We start from the raw sequence: 23,061 nt of genomic DNA, 5'->3' as shown, positions 1-23,061 counted from the left end.
TTTGTTTCTCAAAGATAGTGACTGCAACCATATAAAAAATTACTACATAGTATCGACTTGTCAGGGCACATATTTTAATTATTTATGCTAAAAACAGAATACAAGCCATGCTCCTACTTATTCTTGTGATTATACCCTTGCCAACAAACCCAAGTAGGTAGCTTGTCCAGGAAAAATGTAACCTCCTGTAGGATATGATTTTGGAGTCACTGGGCTAGTTCCTTGGGTCCCCCTGTCCGCCACTACTCCACCATAGTCACTGTTGTGTGTTTGTCCGTTTACAGAGCCATTCCTTCTTCCGTCCCCAGCTCAAATCCTTGTTGGTCACTTATGCATCACTGTGAACGAGTCTGCCAGATCCCTTCCGCAGAATAGGTTTTGATGGAGAGGGGGAAAGCGCAAAGATGCCGGGATGGGAAGGGGACAGGCTGTCACTGAGAGGAAGAAAGAATGCAGAAAATAAAGGCCCAAAATATCAAGGGCAAGTGTGGCCTACAGCCAGCCTCAAGATGGTCTAAAATTAAATGGCACGTTATTTCCCATTACCATTTTCATTAGATCTTCCTCAAGCCCAAGTTTAACCTCACGCTTTCTTGCCCAGTACTAGAAAGTTGGTATTTAAAGGGATGGCTAGTGGGGTGCCTGTGTGGTTCAGTTAAGTGTCAGACTTTGGCTCAGGTCACGATCTCGCCAGTTCGAGACCTGAACGGGGGGCTCTCTGCTGTCAGTGCAGAGCCTGCTTCATGTCCTCTGTCTCCCTCCCTCTCTCCCCCTCCCTCACTCGCGCTCTTGCTCTCAAAAAGAAATAAACATGAAAAAAGTAAAATAAAGGGATGGCTAGCAACATTCTTCCATATGAACCTTTTTTTTTAAATTTTTATCAGATTTTTAAGTTTTGCTCTGTAAAAAATTTAAAGTTCTTTCTCCTAAAAATGTAGTGTTTATATAACCACAAGGCATATGTCATCAACTGCATCAGTTTTTCATTCCTCCCTGCACCCAGACCCTTGCCAGTACTTCACCAAGGGCACAGTGTTCCCCCTTGACCCATGACTCTGGGCTTAGCCTGTGACTTCGGCCGGCCAGCCCTAAGGCACGGGGTGAGAACTCTGAGCCCAGGCCTTGTGAGGCCTCATGTATTTCTCTCTGTCCTCACCCACCTCTGCCATCACCTGGGAGCGCAGGCCCTGGCTAGCTCGCCCGCCCAAGGAGGATGAGAGATACATACATTCACAAAACTGGATTCACAAAACTGCAGAGAGAGGCACATACTCCCGTCCAGCAGCCGCAGCTCGAAGTGAAGCCGCCCACCCAAACCAGGGTGAGGCCAAATGTGCCCCCAATGAGCCACACACACAGGAGCAACAATAAATGGTTGCTGTCTTCCCCCCACTGAATGACGGTCACTCGGCAGGGGCAAACCAGCACAGCCCTCTTCACTCCAGCCCCACCTCGGCCTCACCTCTCTGCCCCGCCGGTCCTCCCCCGAAGGATGGAAAGAAGCAACAGGGATATGCCTCCCACAATTTCCCCCCGCAGGAAGTGGTGATGCCCTCCTTCAAGACCTGACACGGAACAGTGACCTTCCACCTTGTGTTAAAGTCATTTGTGTGGAAGGTTTTTCATTTCTACGAAATTATCAGATTATTTCAGAACAGAGCGTCTATTTTATTCACATCTGTGTTCCACGTAACGCTTAACACACTGCCCTGTATGAATGAACGGTGGCAAAAGTGACAAGCTTAAGAGTTACCTCTGCCTTGTTAGGAAATGCTGGTCCAAATTATGCCAAACTCTGACAGTTCCACACTGAATTTATCAGAATCTGAGAATATGTACATGCAAGGTGACAGATCACATGGTCATAAGAGGACGTCGGTCATCCCTGTACTATGTTGTAGAGAACAATTCATAGGTGATGCCACACACCCATGAACATATACCTGTGATGACCCATCCAGCCCTAAGTAACATGTAGTTAAAAAACTACACGGATTCTTCCCCCCACCTACCCCAGATTTTTATGTTTCAAATTTACAGGAAAGTTAAAGAACCCAACAAACAGCCATATACCCTTCACCTGATTCACCAATTGTTAACTTTGCCACATTTGCCTTCTTTCTCTCTCTGTTTATTCAAGGGGATTTGACAATGTAGGCATATGCTTTTACTATACGTTGTGAGAAAATTGCATTCCATTATTGTTTCGATTTATTTTTTTTTTTTAACGTTTATTTATTTTTGAGACAGAGAGAGAGCATGAACAGGGGAGGATCAGACAGAGAGGGAGACACAGAATCTGAAACAGGCTCCAGGCTCTGAGCTGTCAGCACAGAGCCCGATGCGGGGCTCGAACTCACGGACCGTGAGATCATGACCTGAGCCGAAGTCAGACGCTTAACCGACCAAGCCACCCAGGCGCCCCTCGATTTATTTTTAAGAGAGACAGAGAGAGAGAGAGAGAGAGAGAGAGAGAGCACGGAGGGGCGGGGTAGGGGAGTGGGGGGAGGAAGTCCGAAGCAGGCTCTGTGCTGACAGGAGCCAGCCCAACGTGGGGCTCGAACTCATGAACCTCAAGATCATGGCCTAAGCCAAAGTGGGAGGCCCAACCGACCAAGCCACCCAGGCACCCCAGAAAATTGTATTCCTCTAAAGAGAATATTTTTTAAATAGTACTAGTATAGCAGTATACTACACAGCAGCATAATTAATAAATCACAATAGCTTTGACTTATTGTCACCGCATGACCCCATTCCTACTACACAGTGCCGTCATCTGCTTCCTGCGCAGCCAGCTCCCCCAGGAGATTCAAGGTCTTTCAACCTGTGCCCTCTGCTCCTCAGCCCTCCCCGCCCCTCCTCCACTCCCACCCCAATCTCTTCTCCTCCCGCTTCTGTTAAGTGCATTGTCCCTCTGCTTCTTACTTTCTTCTAAGCTGTGTAAGACACAGGCAACAACTTCCTGTTTCCACTGGCTAACCAGCATCTTCCTTTTATTCAAAACTTTCCTTGAGTGCCATTTCCTGCCGGAAGTCCACACAGATTGAATGAGCAGGAGACCATCTCCTCCCGAAAGTAACAGTTAAGAAAAACAACCTCCCCTATCCCATAGTGCTGACAACAAATTCACCAAATAAGGAAAAGAAAAGGAGGAAATGGAAACATTTTTAAACAGCTATATTCCAAGATGCCCATAAAAGAGAATGGTGTGTGTGAATGGAATGTTCCCGGTCTCCACCCTTAACCCCTCCTCCCAGCTGTGGCTCAAACTGTTTGGACTACTTCCTAGGATCAAGCCTGACCACCGACTGGAGACATTTAAGTGGCCAGAGGCCAGTGGTTCTTGTTCCTCCCCAACCCCAAGGCAATGCCTAGAGACATTTAAAAAAAGAATTCTTTTTTTAATGTTTATTTTTGAGAGAGAGATAGAGAGGGCGAGAGCAAATGGGGAGGAGCAGAGAGACACAGAGTCCGAAACAGGCTCTAGGCTCCAAGCTGCCAGCAGAGCCCGATGCAGAGCTCGAACCCACCAACAGTGAGATCATGACCTGAGCCAGAGCTAGAGGCTTAACCAACTGAGCCACCCAGGTGCCCCCTGGAGGCATCTTTTAATGCCAGAACTAGAGGTGGATGCTACTGACATCAGTGGCTAGACGTGCTACTAATACAGTATACAGCACCGTCCCCCACAACAAACAATTATCCAGCCCAAAATGCCAATAGTGCTGAGGTCGGAAAATCCTGCCCTAAGCTGATCTTTAAGACACATCATCAGGTTCTGCGTGGTGCTGATACAGGCCCTGTGACTGAGGCCCCTGAGTGGGCTTTTTTCTTCCTCTGAAACTGAGTCTCTGTCTTGTTAGTCTACTAGGAACCCTAGCCCCTCTAGAACCAGAGACCTTAAAAAAAAAAAAAAAGGTTACTATTCAAATAAAACTTATTGAGGGGCGCCTGGGTGGCTCAGTCGGTTAAGCATCCGACTTCGGCTCAGGTCATGATCTCACGGTCTGTGAGTTCGAGCCCCGCATCGGCTCTGTGCTGAAGGCTCAGAGCCTGGAGCCTGCTCAGGGCCTGGATTCTGTGTGTGTGTGTGTGTGTGTGTGTGTGTGTGTGTGTGTGTGTCTGCCCCTCCCCTGCTCACACTCTCTTTCTCTCTCTCTCTCAAAAATAAATAAGCATTTAAAAAAATTCAAATAAAACTTATTGAGTACAAAGGTTTTGGAAAAAAACCTCAGTCTTCTTAACTTTATTTTTGAATAAAATCATCTATTTTACTTATTTTTGAATAAAAACTTTTCAGAAAAAAAAAAACCTCAGTCTTTTTGAGGTAAGCAGAGATTGGGTCCCTATTGTTGTTTTGCTGCTATTGTTACTATACCCACAGCAATTAACACCATGGCTAGCACAAGTTAGATGCTCAATAAATATTTGTTCAATAAATTATCTTGACACAGCAGTATAGTGCTTTGTAAGTAACGGGCAATGAATAGATATTTATTCATGATTATCACAGTTTATCTTACAAAACCTTCTTCAAATGAAGTAGATAAACGTTGTTTTAGTTATATTAATATTATTTTTCAACATTAGAAAGCCTGTCAAGATACTCAGTTAAACTTTAAGACTGCAGCATTATTATTGTTAGGGTACTCACAGCAATAGGGTTTGTTATAAGAAAGTTAGTTTTTCCAGAAATATCTATGGCATCCAATAGTGGTTCCACGGGGCCATTCTATATTTTTTTCTATCATCTTCAAAATTCAGGATGTAACACTTCATTACAAAAAGCATTTTGGTCTTTCAGTGGATCGGTGTTTTCACAATAAGCTATATTCTTAATGCGCTTTGAAGAATAAAATTGTTTTCAAAAATCTGTTCTAAATTTCTGCTATAACTCAGCATATTTTTCTGTTCATAAAATCTTCGGGGCCATGGTGTTTCTGTGAATGTTATAATATCATTACCATTATCTGAGTTTCTATTCCCTGGAACATGCCATGGTTTTTGATGTCTCTGAACCTTTATACATGCTGCCTCTTTTATCTAGAATACCTTCCCCACACCTGTTTTCTTGTCTGTAGCACAGAGAAGATAATAGTAACTCCCACCTCATGGCTGTTGTGAAGGCTACATGATTCTTAAGCATTTATTAGGTAGAGCACTCAGGAGGGTGTGGCACCTGATGAGCGTCAGGGTTCGCTGTTTCTATGACCTCTGAGGCTTTGTTGCCACCTTGTTGTACAGATTTGCTACTATCCCCCATAACTTTTTTTAATATTCATTTGTTTATTTTTGAGAGAGAGAGAGAGAGTAGAGGAAGGGCAGAGAGGGAGAGAAGGAATCCCAAGCAGGCTCCATCCACGCTGTCAGCACAGAGCCCAATGTGGAGCCTGAACCCTAAAACTGTGAGATCATGACCTAAGCTGAAGTCGCATGCTTAACCGACTGAGCCACACAGATGCCCCCTCCCCCATAACTTTTTTGAGCATGTTGTCTTTACCAAAGCTCTGATCCCTTAGTATTATTGTTTTTGTTATATATTTATCTACCTCACTGGACTACAAGCTACACAAAAGCAGGGTATGGGCCTTATGTCCTCTTTATAGTCAAAGCATTCCACATGATGCTGGGCGCACAGCAGGCCTGGACTCAATGACTGCTGAGGGACTGGAAGGCTTAAGAATGATAGAAACAACACTGGCCAAAACAAGTATGAGAGGGCGTCCACTGCTTGATTAAATTGATATTTTTCAAACAAAAATTGGTATTTTCCAATTTGACAAGAACATTCTAGACTAATTGTTTTAATTCACTGTGATCATTCCTTTTCTTTATCTCCAAGCAAATCTGGGTTTCGTTAAGAGGCAGCGAAGGCAAAATCTCTAATGTCTCAGTCCTCAATAAACCTAATTGCTATAGAAGTAGCTTCACCACGTGCATATTTTGAACTTACACCTCTTCTGTTCGTTATGATTGGGTCTTTTGATTGAAAAATTTTAGGGAGCCCTTGTTGATCTTTTCCCAAATGTAAGTCTTCAGCATTTGAATCCTGGCCAAGTCAAGTCTCAGCCCTATGGTCAGAGAGCTAGATTATGGCGCCACCTCGTGGTCAGTTTTTGGCACATAGTCTGTTAAAACTGGCTCTTGCTCTTCCAGGTTTTTAACTTTATATTGGTAATTGCAAAACGTCGTGAAAAATCACTAAATATCTTGTTCTCTTTTTTCTAGCATTTCTGGCAACTTTTCGATGCGTCATTTATCCTCCATTCATCTAGTTCAGCGCTCTTCAGCAAAATAGAGAATTTAAAGACATGCTACAAGGCCTATTATCATGCTCCCAAAGATACGCTTTTCTCCCACCAGGAAACAAGGATCTTTAAAGTGAGAATTCAGGGCGTTCTTGGGTGACTCAGTGGGTTTCGCGTCTGACTCTTGATTTCAGCTCAGGTCATGATCTCACAATTGGTGAGATCCAGCCCCACGTCGGGGCTGAACCTATTTGGGATTCTCTCTCTCCCTCTCTCTCTGTCCCTACCCTGCTTGTGCACGTGTGTATGCTCTCTCTCTCAAAACAAATAAATAAACTTTAAAAACAGAAGTGAGACTTCAGGACACTAACTTCTTCAGGCCATGCTACGAGAGGGTGGGCCACCGTGAGCCTTGCCTGAGCCCCTGCTTCCACATCTGGTAGGCAGCCCTTTGCCCATATTCTTCCCAACAATCATTCTCTTTTCCCTCTTTTGAAACCAAACAATTCCCTCAAAAATATGGTTTCAGGCATAAAATAGGAAATAGTACTAAACAAACGGAAATGTTTTGCTTTAAATACTGAAGCCATTTGTTTACATTATGAAATACTTTGCATTCAAAGTCCATAATTGAAAAGAAACATGAATCATCAATCACAAGGGGACTTTATAGATAAGAAATAAGCACTGGCCTGAACAATTGTATTAAACACGAACAACTCTTGTTGGGAGCTTTTGCTGACTCATTTTTCAGGAAGTGGGTTGTCCAGGGAGATTTTTACGGGAGGAACAATCGACAATATTTTCATATTAATAACCTCCAGTTACTTTATTGTTCTCAAAACTTTTGTTAATGAGTATTTTCCTGTTCGGTGAAGAAAAAAACATTAATCAAAAGACAAAGCCTAATCTGATTTCTTTTTATGTATTCTGGATTCTTGTCTTCTGTGATATTAAATATATTTAAGTAAGAGTTGTAAAACAACCTTATTCACTGAGCATAATATCAGGAACTATTTTGAATCTTTTTTAAAAAAACATGCACTACAGCATATATTGGATACGTTACGCAGACTGATTCCAAACTATCACTTTGGATTCAAATCCCCTTCAAGCAACAGCAATGTTTCCACTTGGTTTGGTTCCTCTTCTGCCCCACTCCTTCTGAGATTTCTCTCAATTTACCCCTCAGTTAAGGGACAAACAGTGTGAGCTCCTCGAGACCAACTAAAAGCTTAGGCCATTCACACAAGGTCCCCTCAGAAAACAAGGTCTCCAGCAGGACTGTAGAGAATAGACAAGGTCAGTGTGTTCCATGGAGACTCCCAAGTGCACACACTTTTTGGTTCATCCACAAGCACTGGGCCTCTCTCTCTCTTAGCTCATGAATGAGGGTTTGTGACACGGGGCTTAAGTCACCTGCCTGTGGGATTAGGGGAAGTAAATTGTGAAATAAGATTATTGTGTGATTATGATTTCTGTTAGTATAAACAATTCTCATACTTGTCCTGATTTAACACAAATATATTTCCCACAACATGCTCCTGCCCCCACCGGCCCCACAGACCCCCTCCCCCACCCCCCCCCACCCCCCCCCACCCCCCCCCCCGCAAGCCCTGGGGAGCAAGCCTCACTTTACGTGCACAATGTAGCTTTCCTTCTGCACCAGGTGATAAAGTGGGGCCGGTGAGGCAGGCAAGTAAGAGAATCAAGTAGGTTTCTGTGTAGTGGCCAGTTACACGCACAGACCACAGACGCTGGAGTTGGACTGCCTGGGTTCAAATCCTATCCCTGCTACTTAGTAGCGATGTGACCTTGCGTTCTTTTCTGTGCCTAGAGTCTCCTTATCTACATAAAAGACAAGCTCCTATCTCATAGATTTGCTGGAGAGATTAAATTAATTAATGCAAATAAGGTCTTCAGAACAATGCCAGGAAAGTAAAAAGCATTATAGAAGCATTAGTGTTATGACATTGACTGCTTAATAAGGAATGATGTTATGAACCACTGAGGGTGATTTTTTGTGTTTTGAAAATCAACCGCCTTATAATTTTGTTATGACGAGTAGTGCTGTTCTCTTTTCCAATGGACACATGTAGATGTTTCTCTGATGTTCAAAGATCAGGGTTTTGAAAATGTCAGTGACCCATAAAAATGTTTAGGAAACTAGTGCTCAGGTGCTTATTATAAAGTTATTTCCTGTGTACTGATCTTTATATTTTGTTAATTTATGTATTCATCTTTCAAAAGAAAACTAAATATTTAAGGGGTGCCTGAGTGGCATCTATTGAGCATCTGACTTCAGCTCAGGTCATGACCTCCCAGTTCGCAGGTTCAAGCCCTTCATCGGGCTCTGTGCTGGCAGCTCAGAGCCTGGAACCTGCCTGGGATTCTGTCTCCCTCTGCCCCTCCCCTGCCTGTGTTCTCTCTCTCTCTGTCTCAAAAATAAACACTTAAAAAGAGAAAGAAAAGAAAACACTATATTTAAGAACCTACTACGTACCAGGCCCTTGGGAGCCCACAGGTCAGTGGAGAAATTCCTCCTTTATTCCAGCTGGATTGAGAGCGGGAGCAGAGGGGTCTGAGAGTGAGGCACCTGCCGTCCACACCCAGGATGGCACATACGCTTTCTGGAAGAATCCACGCTTGCTGGGTGGGTCTCAGAGTGACGCCTGAATGCAGATCCAACTCTAGGGCTCAAAACCAATGTGACATGGCCTCCCTGGTTCAATGGAGCTTCAGAACCCAAGACCATGCTTTTTACCTGAATCCTCAAACCTTCCATTCTGTGTATAGCCCCAGGAATAGCCACCTGTCTGGGGTATCCCAGCCTCCTGGAGTTTATTTTTGGGAGTGAAGAAAAGAATCAACATTAGAAAAAGAACCCCAAATCTTGGAAAAGAGCCTCTAAAGAAAAAGAATCTGATAACAAGCTGCCGTTTTCTTATGGTTTTCCTTCATATCTCCCTCAGCCTCCTTCCCAAGTTTGTCAGTTTGTCCCTTAAATGTAGTTGTTTCCCCAGAATCTGTCCCCAGGTGTCTTTTCTTCTTACTCTAGGCTCCTGTAAGTTCATCTTCCACTTGTGTGTTGATGAGTCCCAAATCCAGACCTACAATTGTACCTATTCCCTGAGTTCTAAATTTCATTTCCTTTTTTTATTTTATTTCATTTTATTTTATTTTATTTTATTTTATTTTAGAGACAGAGAGAGAGCACCAGTGGGGAGAGGGAGAGAGGGAGGGAGACAGAGAATCTTAACCAGCCCCACACTCAGTGTGGAGCCTGATATGCGGCTGGATCCTACAACCCTGGGATCCTAACCTAAGCCGAAAATCAAGAGTTGGACACTCAACTGACTGAGCCACCCGGGCGCCCACCCTCCCCCCCAACTTCATTTCTAACCCCCTATGTAACATCTCTACCAGAATATCCTGTCACTTAGCACTTGACATTCAGTATGTCTAAAACTGAACTCACAACTCTACTGGCCATTTGGGCTGCTATAACAGAATACCGTAGACTGAGGGGCTTAAACAACAAGCATTTATTTCTCACAGTTCTGGAGGCTGGAAGTCCACGATGAAGAACCCAGCAGATTCAGTGACTGATGATAGCTTCCTTCCTACTCCATTATGGCCATCTTCTCACTGTGTCCTCACATGGCAGAAGGGGCAAAGAAGCTCTCTGGAGTCTTGTTTTTAAGAACACTAATCCTATTCATGAGGGTTCAACCTCATGACCTAATCACCTCCCAAAGGCCTCACCTCCAAATACATCACGTTGGAGATTACATTTCACCATATGAATTTGAGGGGACACAGTCTATTAGCATGCTTCTCCCACTTTAAGCCAGTCTCCATAAACCAAATACCTACCTATTAATAATGATGCTATCCGCAAAACAGATATTCCCAACCTGCTCTTGCTCTCCAGATCAATCTCTGCCCATCTCTGATCCATTAGCTTTGAGCCTGGTCACCTCTGGGCCTTTGTAGATGCTGTTCCCTTTATACAGAATGCCTTTCCATCTGCCTACTTTGTGCACAAATGTCTATATATTCTTCAAGACTCAAAACAGTCCCCTCTTCAAAGCCACTCTAGGTTCTGGGTCATACTTCACATGGGACATAATTTAGACAGGGCAAGTACATATTTTATTTCCAATACTAAGTATGAGTCCTTTGAAGACCACCTCTGGGCCTTAGTCACCTTCGTAGTTCTCAGAGTACTTACCATAGGACCTCATATGAAGAAGTCATCAATATACGTTTGTTGGAATAATCAATTAATTAATGTAAGAAAAAAGAATCCGTGTGTTTTGACGAGTTGTGAGTTATTTTTCTTCCACTCATTCTTTGTCTTCCTATCTCCCATTACCTATTATCACTTTTCTGGATTGCTCACCACTCAGAAATTTTGATGTTGTAAACTGTCTGCTTCACAAAATGTTTTGGAGTATAGTTGGTCTATAAGTCCTGACACAATCTGGCTCCTTACAGGGACACCTATTGTGGGGTAAAAACTGAGCTAATGACTAATGTGAATTCCTTCACTTCAAACACCATAGGATAAAAAGAAAAGTTTCCATTTATACCAGGTTTTACAGGGTTATGGTTCAATAGGTGATCTGTATGCTTCCTTTTTGCTTCTAAACACATGTGTTCCTTTGTTTCTCAGGAAGTAATCATCATGTAGCCATGGAAATCAATGAGTGCAAAGGAAATGTTGCAGGGGAATAACGAAGCCAACTAACTCAACTCCACAAAAGTTGGCCACATCCTAAAATGATTAAAATACAACCATCCAAAAGTTCTCAGAGGAAGTGTTCATTGGTGCTTGGTATTTTGACAATAACTGGTTCAGTAATAAGAGCATGTCAAAAAGTCTAAAGCATTTATAAAATATTATCGAGATGAGTGAACAAATATTTATTGAGTGACTCCTATGAACTAGGCCCTTTCACATGAATGCCCTCCTCTTATTATCTCAACAGCCCTATGGAATAGCTATTTTTGGTATTATTTCCATTCTACAGATTGAAAAAAGCAAAAACCAAAAACCTTAGACTCAGAGGTTAAATGACTTGCCCAAAGACTAGTAAGTGAGAGAGAGCACTAGCAGGAACATGCTCTTCCCACCAATCAGAATTCATCTGAGGGATGAATGATCCCCAGCTCCCAAGCTCTCAATCTCAAGAGGGAGAGTCTCAAACAGAACAAACCGCCCCCCGATGAACTTTCCACGCTCATAAGATTCAACTGTGTCTTTCTTTGCCTAACCAGGCACTTGTAAGTCATCAACATCACATCCATAAAACTCTAACACAACCATCTTATTGTTCTTTTTTGCACAAATTTTGTAATGTTAAAATTTTCATAAAAGTCCAAAGTTTGTGTTATACAGAAGTCTGTTTTGTAATAATGCTTCAGTGAAAACTGACAGTGGTAACAGTGTTTTAATTTTTATTTACAGTCTTAAAGTAATGGAGTTTATTTCAGGGAAAACCTATAGACTCAGTCTCGTTTATTTATAAGACATACCTTATCTTTGTTACAAATTATATTAATTTAAGTCCTATGACTGTTTGGCATAAGTTTATCACGTTACCCACTTGTTTGACCAATTGTATATAGTTCAACATGAAAAAAGGTCTTTTAGAAGTGCCAGGTGTATAAATTCAACTGCAAAACTTTGGTCACATCATTACTGACAGTGTTAGAAATGAATATGTCAAACAAAACTTTGAGATTTGCTTTATCATAACCAACCAATCATTGTCATTTATTCTATTTTTTAAATTTTTTTATTTTAGAAAGAGAGAGCATGCATGCGGGGGAATAGGGGTAGACAGAGAGAGAGAGAATCTCAAGCAGCCCCACACTCAGCATGGAGCCTGATGCAGGGCTTGATCCTACGACTTTGGGACCATGACCTCAGCCAAATTCAAGAGTCATACACTCAACTGACTGAACCATCCAGGCACCCCAACTACTGTCATTTACTGAGGACCAGTTTTGTGCTTAGCACTATGCTAGGTTCTGTGAAAGAGCCAGAAGAAATACGTGAAAATGTAATTGGTAGGAATTACGTTAAGCATCAGGTCCCAGAGAACAGACTAGAATGCCCTTTGTTCTCTCATGTAAAAGAGTCCAAATATGGACTAGGACAGTCTGGGGCAACTCCACAACACCATCGACATTCAGACTGCATCTATGCTTCAGCCTTCTGTCTTTAGCATGCGGCTTCCACACTTAAGGTCATCCAGGATGAAAACACTGCTGAAACTCTAGCTACCAAGTCCTCAATTCAGACAGCAGGAAGGAAGGTGGGGAAATGTCAAAAAGATTGGAACCATACTGTCTTGATGATTACAGCTTTGTAGTACAGGTTAAAGTCCAAGACTATGACACCTCCAGCTTTGGTTTTCTTTTTCAACATTACATTGGCTATTCAGGGTCTTTTCTGGTTCCCTATAAATTTTAGGACTGCTTGTTCTCAGCTCTGTGAATGTTGGTGTTATTTTGATAGGGATTGCATTGAATGTATAAATTGTTTTGGGTAGTATCAACATTTTAACAATATTTGTTCTTCCAATCCATGAGCATGGAATGTTTTTCCATTTTTCTGTCTTCTTCAATTTCTTTCATAAGCTTTCTATAGTTTTCAGCGTACAGATCTTTTACCTCTTTTGTTAGATTTATTCCTAGGTATTTATGGTTTTTGGTGCAATTGTAAATAGGATCGATTCCTTGATATCTCTTTCTGTTACTTCATTATTGGTGTATAGAAATGCAACTGCTTTCTGTACATTGATTTTATATCCTGTAACCTTGCTGAATTCATGTATCAGCTCTGGCAGTTTTTTGGTGGAGTCTTTCGGGTTTTCCACGTAGAGTAGCATTTCATCTGCAAAAAGTGAAAGCTTGACTTCTTCTTTGCCAATTTGGATGCTTTTTATTTCATTTTGTTGTCTGATTCTGCTAAAAGGCAACCGATGGAATGGGAGAAGATATTTGCAAATGACATATCTGATAAAGGGTTAGTATCAAAAAGCTATAGGGACTCCTGGGTGGCTCAGTTGGTTAAGCGTCTGACTTCAACTCAGGTCATGATCTCATGGTTCATGGGTTTGAGCCCCGGGTCAGGCTCTGTGCTGATAGCTCAGAGCCTGCAGACCACTTCAGGCTTTTGTGTCTCCCTCTCTCCCTGCCCCTCCCCCACTTGTGCTCTGTCTCTCTCTCTCAAAAATAAATAAACATTAAAAAAAATTTCTTTAATCTAAAAAGAGCTTACCAAACTCAACACCCAAAAAAACAAATAATCCAGTGAAGAAATGGGCAGAAGACATGAATAGATACTTTTCCAAAGAAGACATCCAGATGGCTAACAGACACATAAAAAGATGCTCAACATCACTCATCATCAGGGAAATAAATATCAAAACCACAATGAGATACCACCTCACACCTGTCAGAATGGCTAACATTAACAACTCAGGAAACAACAGATGTTGGCAAGGATGTGGAGAAAGGGGAACCCTTTTGCACTGTTGGTGGGAATGCAAACTGGTGCAGCTGCTCTGGAAAACAGTATGGAGGTTCCTCAAAAAATTAAAAATAGAACTACCCTTTGACCCACCAATTGCACTACTGGGAATTTATCCAAAGTATTAAAAAATGCTGATTCAAAGGGGCACATGCACCCCAGTGTTTACAGCAGCGCTATCAACAATAGCCAAGTTATGGAGAGAGCCCAAATGTCCATCAACTGATGAATGGACTAAGAAGATGTGGTTGAAAATCAACCACTGCATTGCTGCACGTGCCTTATAAGGGCGGTTTCAGTGGAGAGTGGGACTAAGAGAGGAGAAAAGAAGAAGAATTGGCAACAGCAAGCAGATACAATATTTTTAGGAATTCTGCTATAAAAGGAAAGAGAAGAACAGAGGGAGAGAGAAACTGGAAGGGGAAGGGGAATTGAGAGAGTTTGTTTTTATGATGAGAGAATACTTACACAGTATTGGGAAAGGGAGGGGAAAATTGATGCAGAGGAGGGTGGAAGATTGCCTGTAGCACAGTCCTTGACTGGGTAGGCAAAGGGGGTGGAATCTGGTGTATACATGGAGTGGTTAGGCTTTGTAAAGAGTATATGGACAGTGGGGAGCCTGGGCGGCTCAGTCAGTTGAGCGTCTGACTCTTCATTTCAGCTCAGGTCACGATCTCATGGTTCACGAGATAGAGCCCCACATCAGGCTCTGCATTGATGGCACAGAGCCTGCTTGGGATTCTCTCTCTGGGTCCCTCCCCTACTCACACACTCTGTTTCTCTCTCAAAATAAATAAATAAACTTAAAAGAAAAAACAAAGAGTATACGGACAGTTCACCCAGTAGAGCAGGAGGGAAGACAGAGTCTATGAGCCCAGATACTGATAGATGGGTAGTTGTGGTTAAGGGAGCTTATGATGGAGTTTTCTTCTGATGGCTTCCATATTCTCAGTATATAGGAAGCAAGATCATCATGACAGTGAGGATGGGGAACGTGTGGTTGAAGTATTGAAAAGAGAAGAAAACGGCGTAAAATCATCCCCTGCCAGTAGAGTAAATGAATGAAAAGCCTAGGGAAAGATAGTTTGGTTGCTGGGCAGCTGGAAGAGTCCACTAGAGATGAATGATCCGCAATTCAAAATGAGACCAGTCAGCTTGATGGTGCGTTTTTCTCCAGCTTCATTCAACTGTGTGGAAAGGAGCAGGGAAAAGGTGAATTTAATAAAGGTTGTAGTTTAGCTAAGTAAGCTTAACCAAGTGGGAGAGGGACAAGGAAATCGAGAGTATGTTCAAGGAAGTGATGAAAAATTTGACCACAGATTTAAGCTGGGTAAGGAGGGAAGTGAGGACCTGAAAAGAGTAAGCAGCAGTGAAAACACAGTTGGATTAATAGATCTTAGGTTCCAAAGGGGTTGAAGGATTGTTGAAATTCACAGAGTGTTTCAATGTCCACAAATATAAGCCTTAATGATGTCCAAAAATGCTAGAACTCAAGGGCTTGCCAGTGTGAGCTCCCACATAAACTCACCCCAAAATAAATAAATCAGGCTTCCTTAGCAAAATAAGTCAGAGAAAGAGAAATGCCCTAGGATTTCACTCCTATGTGGAATTTAAAAAACAAAACAAATGAAAGAAGGAAAAAAAAAAAAGACACACACACAAACCAAGAAACAGACTCCTAACTCTAGAGAACAGACTGATGGCTACCAGAGGAGAGGTGTGTGGGGGAGATAGGTGAAATAGGTGACGAGGATTAAAGAATACATTTATCATGATGGCCACTGAGTAATAATATGTGGAGTGACTGAACACCATATTGTACACCTGAAACTAATATAACACTGTATGTTAGCTCTACTAGAATTACAATTTTAAAACTTAATGGAAGTATTTTTTAAATAAAATAAATAAATCAGTCCTCTCCCCTCTCAGTGACGGAGAGAGTGACCTCATAATGTGGCATGATTAAATCCTGTTGCTGGATTCCAGATTTTCACACACTTCCTGCCATTTCCTGCAAATGGCAAAGTAGAGATTCCAGTGGGCTCTCTGACATGGCAGAATGCCAAGTCAACCAAAGAATCTCTCATTTCTGTAGCCTGAAGAGAACTGAACATCAGATCTCAGGCAGTCTATTGTGTTAATCAGATTTCAAAGCAAGGTCACATCTGTTTTAAGCTCTCCCACAGGAGCTAAGTTACTCTTTCTTGAGCCCACTCTTGCCTCGGGTGTGGAATGGAGCGATAGACCAGAGCCTCCCTGGCCAAGCTCTTTAGAAGGAACAATGAAGAGCCTAACGCGTTGGACACGCACAAGAAGAGAAAAGAAGCCCCAAATCAAACATCTCAGGAAAGCCATTCTTTCTGAGTGGAGCGCCAGGGCTCACTCTCCTACAGCCAGTATCAAGCGAATGCTCTCCCAAGCTCTTCAATATGACTAACATCACAAAATATCTTAGAATCAAAAGGGCATATGCACAAGTCATGCTGAAATTCTTTCTCTTCGTCTCTACCACTGAAAACTCAAAGTTTCTTCTAGTGTCTAAAATTAGTGACTCCATAGTCAGGCACTTTCAATTTCCCTTATATAAAGTCTCTTGTCAGGATTTTAGGACTTTAAACCTTTGTCTTCATTGAGTAACACAGGCTTGGAAGAGAGGAAATGGTCAATTAATAGCCTCCTCTCCCCCCACCCCTTTCAGCTTTTTTTTTTTAATCTCCCAGCAATAAATATAACACCAATTCTGAGTAAATGTGAGTTTATTTGGTTATTAACAAAGCCAGCAAGTAATGTGTTCTGCTTTCCTGAAATTAAAAAAAAAAAAAAGATGTAAAAAGTTTTAAAAAGTTTAAAATAAGCAATGAACACTACTCCTCTTTCACTTTTTAGTCAAGTTGTACATACCTACAATACCTGTCACCCTTCACAAACCCCAGATCCTATAAAAGGCTGAACTTAGGTTATAAGGTAAAGATTTGCCATCAGAGAATGGAACTGAAATCAGAATGTCCCGCCTCTGTGAGTTTAAGAAAAAGCCTTAATGGTTCTTTTTAGTGTGGGGTTTTGGGTTGAGTAGTATTTAAAGCACTAAACTGTCTCTCCAGTATTTGAAGGGATTAGGTTTAGAGTTCATTGTGTTGACTGTCTTTTGAAAGATTAGATAGTTTAGTTAGGCTCCTACTGACCATGTAAATGTCTCAGTGTTTATTGACTGTCTGCAGTCATTATCAAAGACTCTGAACACAATCGACACCTTGTAAACAGAAATCCCATTATTTTTGTGGTACTGATAAGATTTACTGAGGATTTGATTTTTTCATGATTGACTAGCCAGTTAAAAATATTAATACAGTACAGGAGAGCATGATAAATGAGTATGAATTCAGTCAACAAACTTGCCCTTTTGTTTGGAAACTACAATCTTATTTTGCTTGTAGATTGTAGAAATAATGATCTGTACAGTACAGTGCTCTGTTTAAAAACACTTCTTGGGGCACCTGGGTGGTTCAGTCAGTTGAGTGTGCAACTTCAGCTCAGGTCATGGTCTCATGGTTTGTGAGTTCGAGCCCCGCATTGGGCTCACAACGCTCTCAGCACAGAGTCCACTTTGGATCCTCGGTCCCCCTCTCTCTACCCCTCCCCTGATTGCACTCTCCCAAAAATAAAATATTTTTTAAAATAATAAAAATAAAAACACTTCTTAAATGCATTTGGATGTGTTATATGCATTTCTACTAACCCTTCAATGATTCACAAAGAGATTTAGGGCTTTTTTTTAAGAAATATGTCTTAAGTTTTTCAGCACACGGAAAAATTCTATGGATAGTGTACTAATTTAGTTCGGGAATATTATAAGGGCTTGTTTGTTGAGGGATCTAGGTCTGCATTTAAAAATGTTTTAATCAAAACAAAATTTGGAAAGGCAAGCATAGACGTGCTGCATTTGACCACAGGTAAAAACCCATGGGATCAATGTTATTTTGATTCTGAATTTGGTGATCACTGCCAGGGAGTTGCCATGCAAACTTCCTTCCCCACCTCCAGGAAGGTTTGTGAAAGATGTGAAAGATGGGTAAAGAAGTGTGCCTTCCCTGGGGACCTACACAGCAAGGCTTCAAGAAAAGATGACTTTTGACAGCAGCTTCACGAAAGCGAGGAGGAGCCTTGCTGCAGGAAGCACTGGAAGAGATCTAATGTTCAACAGAAAACAGAAAGGCGGAACTGGGATTAGACAGTTTTGCCTGAGAGATGTAGAAAGGGTGCCCCCCCCCCAGATTGCCTCAGAATCAAACATAAACTACTTCAGATAAAACACCGTAACTTTACAATTAAGTCCCAACACAGCCTACCAGCCTCATCAGCTCCCGGGCTTTGATCCCAGCCTTCAGGCCGCTGGCCTCTGTTTTTGCTGCACCCTGCTTCCTCAGCACCTGATTTGACATGCCACCTGCTTCCTCACCTCTCCTCTCTAGCGCCCAAATGTCAGCTCTTCTGTGATGCCTTCACAAACTCCCTCAGGCAAATACCTCACTTGCTTCACCGTCTGCACAGATTGCTATCATCTCTGTGTGCCCAGCTTCCCCACATCTGTAAGCTCCTACAGGGCAGGACAAATCTTATTAAAGCCCCTCAGGGTTTAGCACATACTATGTGCTCAATAAATGTATAGGGCAGGAAGAAAGAAGACACATACCCCTGCCTTTGCTCACTTACCCGCCTTTTTCCCTTCCACAATGAAACCTGCCCATCAGTGAAAAACCAACTGTGTTTTGAAGACATCCCTGACCAATGATCTCCCACCTTGGTCTAAACTCCCATAGCACCTAAGTGAGAATTACACAATTGACACTTAACGGACTTGTGTCCTCACCCTACTTGTGTTTTTGTATCTATGTGCTATTTCCCCAACCACAATCAAAGAGCTGTTGGGGGGGGGGGGGGCGGAGTCTTTAACGTCCTCACATCACCCACAATACCTAGCAGTGCTCAGTGGAGGGTCATTACCTACCAAGTGTTTGTTGATGAAGGAGGAGAGAGGAAAGGTCTGAAAGGTAGCCAGGAAGGTGATTTTAACAGGCTCCGTGAAGGAGGGCACATTCAGGACAGCCCAGGCCCAGACAGAGGACAAGCAATGAGGAGCAGCAAGCAGACTGCCCCTAAATAATCAACCCTCAAAAGGAGACAAAGTAAGTCTGCCAGGTGTTTAACAGGGGAGGAAGAAAAAGGCCTGCACTTAAAGCTAATGACAAGCCAGAGTGTTGCAAATAGGAGCAAATGTCCACAGTCAGCTGCTGGAGTCAAACCAGGCAAAGAGAAAGTCCAAGAAGTGAGGACTTACTGAGCATTAATCATGTGCTAAGCATCTGATATACATTCTTTTCTAAAACATCTTTATTGAGGGGCGCCTGGGTGGCTCAGTCGGTTAAGCGTCCAACTTCGGCTCAGGTCATGATCTCGCGGTCCGTGAGCTCGAGCCCCGCGTCGGGCTCTGTGCTGACCGCTCAGAGCCTGGAGCCTGTTTCAGATTCTGTGTCTCCCTCTCCCTCTGACCCTCCCCCATTCATGCTCTGTCTCTCTCTGTCTCAAAAATAATAAACGTTAAAAAAAATAAATTAAAAAAAGAATAAAACATCTTTATTGAGAGGGGCACCTGGGTAGCTTATTAGGTTGAGTGTCCAACTCTTGATCTTGGCTCAGGTCATGATCTCACAGTTCATGAGATCGAGCCCCGTGTCAGGCTCTGCAATGACAGCTTGGAACCTGCTTGGGATTCTCTCTCTGCTCCTCCCTCTCTCTGCCCCTTCCCAGCTCACTCTGTAAATAAATAAATACGTCATAAATAAATAAATATTTTTAAAACATCTTTATTGAGATATAATTTACATACCATACAATTCAGCTATGTAGCCAAATTCAGTGCAATTCACTGGGTTTTAGTGTATTCAGAGAGTTGTGCAACCAAAAGCCCAATCAATTTTAGAATATTCTCATCACTCCAAAAGAACCCTGCACCCACTAGCAGTCACTCCCCATTTCCCTCATAGCATCCTTCCCCACTCTCCTCGCCACCCAATCCCTACCTCCAACTCTAGGCAACCTCTACTCTGCTTTCTGTTTCTACAGATTTGCCTATTTTGGACATTTCATATAAATGTAATCATACAACATGTGGTATTTTATGCCTGACTTCTTTCACTTAGCATAGATTTTAAGGTTCATCCATGTTGTCGAGTGTATCAGAACTTTATTGTTTCTTATTGCTAAATCATATTCCATTGTGTGGATATATGACATTTTATTTATCCATTCAGCAGTTCGATGGACATTTCAAATGATTCTTGACATGCATTCCTTCATTTTTTCTCCCCAATACTTCTGGGAGGCAGGTATTTGTGTTCTCATTTCACAGATGAGTGAACTGAGCCTCAGAAAGATTAACTACCCTGCCCCTTCATGTAAATAACGGCATTGAGACTGAACCAAGTCTGCCTGAGTCCAGAGCCTCTAAGTTCAATCACCACCTGTTATTTGGCAAACACTGTCAATGGGGGCAAAAAGATCATGCCAAGTTCCAAGCACTCACAGACATCACTGATGTTCCCCACTGAGCTATAAATTTTAAAATGTGATAGTTGTGTGACATAGCAGAAAGATGATGAGCTTTGCAGCTAGACAGTCTTGAATTTGAATCCCACATACTAGCTTTGTGATTTGGGGTAGACTGTTTAACTTCTCTGAGCCTGTTATTCACCTATGAAAATGCAGTTAATTCGTACCTTGCAGGATTAAATGAGCTCATAAATATAAAGTACTTGACATATAATAGGTAATCAAAATATTATTCTTTTTTTGCAGTGATAATAAAATCAAGTAAAATACACACACACACACACACACACACACACACACACACACACACACTTCCCTCAGAGAGAGGAATCTCAGGATGCTGGTTTGGGATATGCAGTAGTAAGAAATCCAGTCAGAAGTCTCCAATGGTAGGCAGACACAGATAAGAGGCAGGAGCTCAGGTGAGGGGTCAGGGCTAGAGATATAGACTTGGGGGTTATCAGCATGGCACTCAGGGTTGAAGCTGTGACCACTATCTGGGTTGAACCGGGCAGAAAGTAAAGAAATGAGTCCAATGCCTGAGCCTTGGGATGTCCACAGTTAATTCCAGGAGAAAGAATAACAAAGAGTAAGGGTTATAGAATTTAATTTGGAGGTATGTAGTTATACCAGTATGGCATTTAATTTTGAAAGCCAAAGAAAAAATATATATTCAAGAAAGGGATAAGAGGTAGGGGAGAACGTCGACAAGTTTATGTTGTAGAGACGTTTGCAATAATGAGAACTGAAGGCAGACCACTGCATTTTGTAGTCAGGCAGTCAGTGTGACTTAGATCCTGAGCATCCATCCATCCATCCATCCGTTCCTTGTTCATTCAGCATTCACTGAACACCTGTGGTGCACCAGGCACTGAACTATGCCTCTGAGAAACACATGGATAAAGAAAGCACAATCCTTCGCTGAACTGCACATGGCATAAAACGGAAGGGAAGTTCAGTGTTCTGAGACCCCTTCTGTACATGAGTTGGGCCCAGCAGGAGAAACTAGCTTCATGGGACAATTATGATAGAAAGATAGAGAATTTGCAAATCAGGAGGGAACTGAAGGGCATATCAAAGGCAGGCTGAATGAAGAGGGGCTTTTTAATTTAATTTTAATAGGGGGATTAAAGAGGCGGGAAAAGCGAAGGCTGACACACCTGGGTTCACATATTTGACACAAATGTCATCTGGAGGCTTCTTCTCTCCTTGGTTCACAGTTGGAATGTGGCTACGTGAGTCTACCAATTTTTGAAACTTGGGGTGAATTTTTTTAAGGTTGACACTGCATTTTGAGTGCATATATGGATAATTTCTTTCTTTCTTTTTTAAGTCATTCTATTTATTTTGAGAGAGGGAGAGTGGAGGAGGGAGAGAGAGAGAGACAGAATCCCAAGCAGGCTGTCAGCACAGAGCCCAACATGGGGTTCAAACCCACAAACCATGAAATCATGACCTGAGCCGAGATCAAGAGTTGGATGCTTAACCAACTGAGCCACCCAGGTGGCCCTATATTGATCATTTCGTTCCAAGAATCTTCAAGGATACAGAATTTTTTCTCCCAAAAGCTTGAGTAAAATGAATCCTTCAAAACAGCATACTATGTCCATCCTTTAATTCATGTAGGTCAAGTTTTAGCCACTACAGAAGCTAGAGATTCCTCCCCTTCCCCCATTCCCCAACCTTTAGTCAAGGTAGCCCCCCAGCGGAGAGACAAGTCAAGGAATGGGGGTCAGGATGCCATGGCATCAAGTCTGTGGCATACCTCCTATTTCTCATTAAAACACATAGATAAAGAACAGTGAAGAAAAATCAGTTCAGAAGTTACAGGTAGAAAACCAAAAATAGGCATTTAATAGAAATGGAAACGCTGAAGTTAAATAAAACCAGAAGCCCAACAAAGGCAAAACATTGTGACACATTTAATACTAAAGGATAAAACAAGTTGAAAGAGCTAAGTAAAAAAAAAAAAAAAAAAGTTAGAGAACTAAGCTTGAAAAAGCTGAATGAACAAAAACCACAAAAATAAAAAAGACTAAATATTGACAAGCTGAAGTTACAACGAAACTTTTAAAACTGGATGATGCAAAAATGTTAGTAACATTACGATAAATAAAAAGGAAGACGATAGGAGTAGATTTTAATTTTTTTTTTTTAGTTTATTTATTTTGAGACAGTGCGAGTGATGGAGGGGCGGAGAGAGAGGGAGAGAGAGAGAATTTCAAGCAGGTTCCACACCATCAGTGCAGAGCCCGACGGGGGGTTCGAACCGTGAGATCATGACCTGAGCTGAAACCAAGAGTCAAACGCTTAACTGACTAAGCCACGCAGGCACCTCAGGAGTAGATTTTTAAAAGTCTAATCAAAATAGTCGAGGAATAAAAAAGAAAATAATAAAATGATAAGGTAAGAGAATAAAAATTATTCAAATACTAAAATCAGATCAAATGTAAAAGAATACAATTATATGGGGCACCTGGGTGGCTCAGTGGGTTGAGCGTCCAACTTCGGCTCAGGTCATGATCTCACGGTTTGAGTTCGAGCCCCTTGTCGGGCTCTGTGCTGACAGTTCGGGGCCTGGAGCCTGCTTCGGATTCTGTGTCTCCCCCTCTCTGTGCCCCTCCCCTGCTCATGCGCTGTCTTTCTCTGTCTCTCAAT

General features: G+C 42.2%; 1 protein-coding gene across 1 annotated transcript in view; it reads right to left on the bottom strand.

Moving 5' to 3' along the window:
- The window catches only part of EXOC6 (exocyst complex component 6), a 277,514-nt gene that overhangs the window by 229,110 nt on the left and 25,343 nt on the right, over window positions 1-23,061 (bottom strand). The window lies entirely within an intron of this gene.

This window comes from Prionailurus viverrinus, chromosome D2, assembly GCF_022837055.1.
Source record: "Prionailurus viverrinus isolate Anna chromosome D2, UM_Priviv_1.0, whole genome shotgun sequence".
NCBI lineage: Eukaryota > Metazoa > Chordata > Mammalia > Carnivora > Felidae > Prionailurus > Prionailurus viverrinus.
This window is presented reverse-complemented; position numbering and strand designations above follow the sequence as displayed.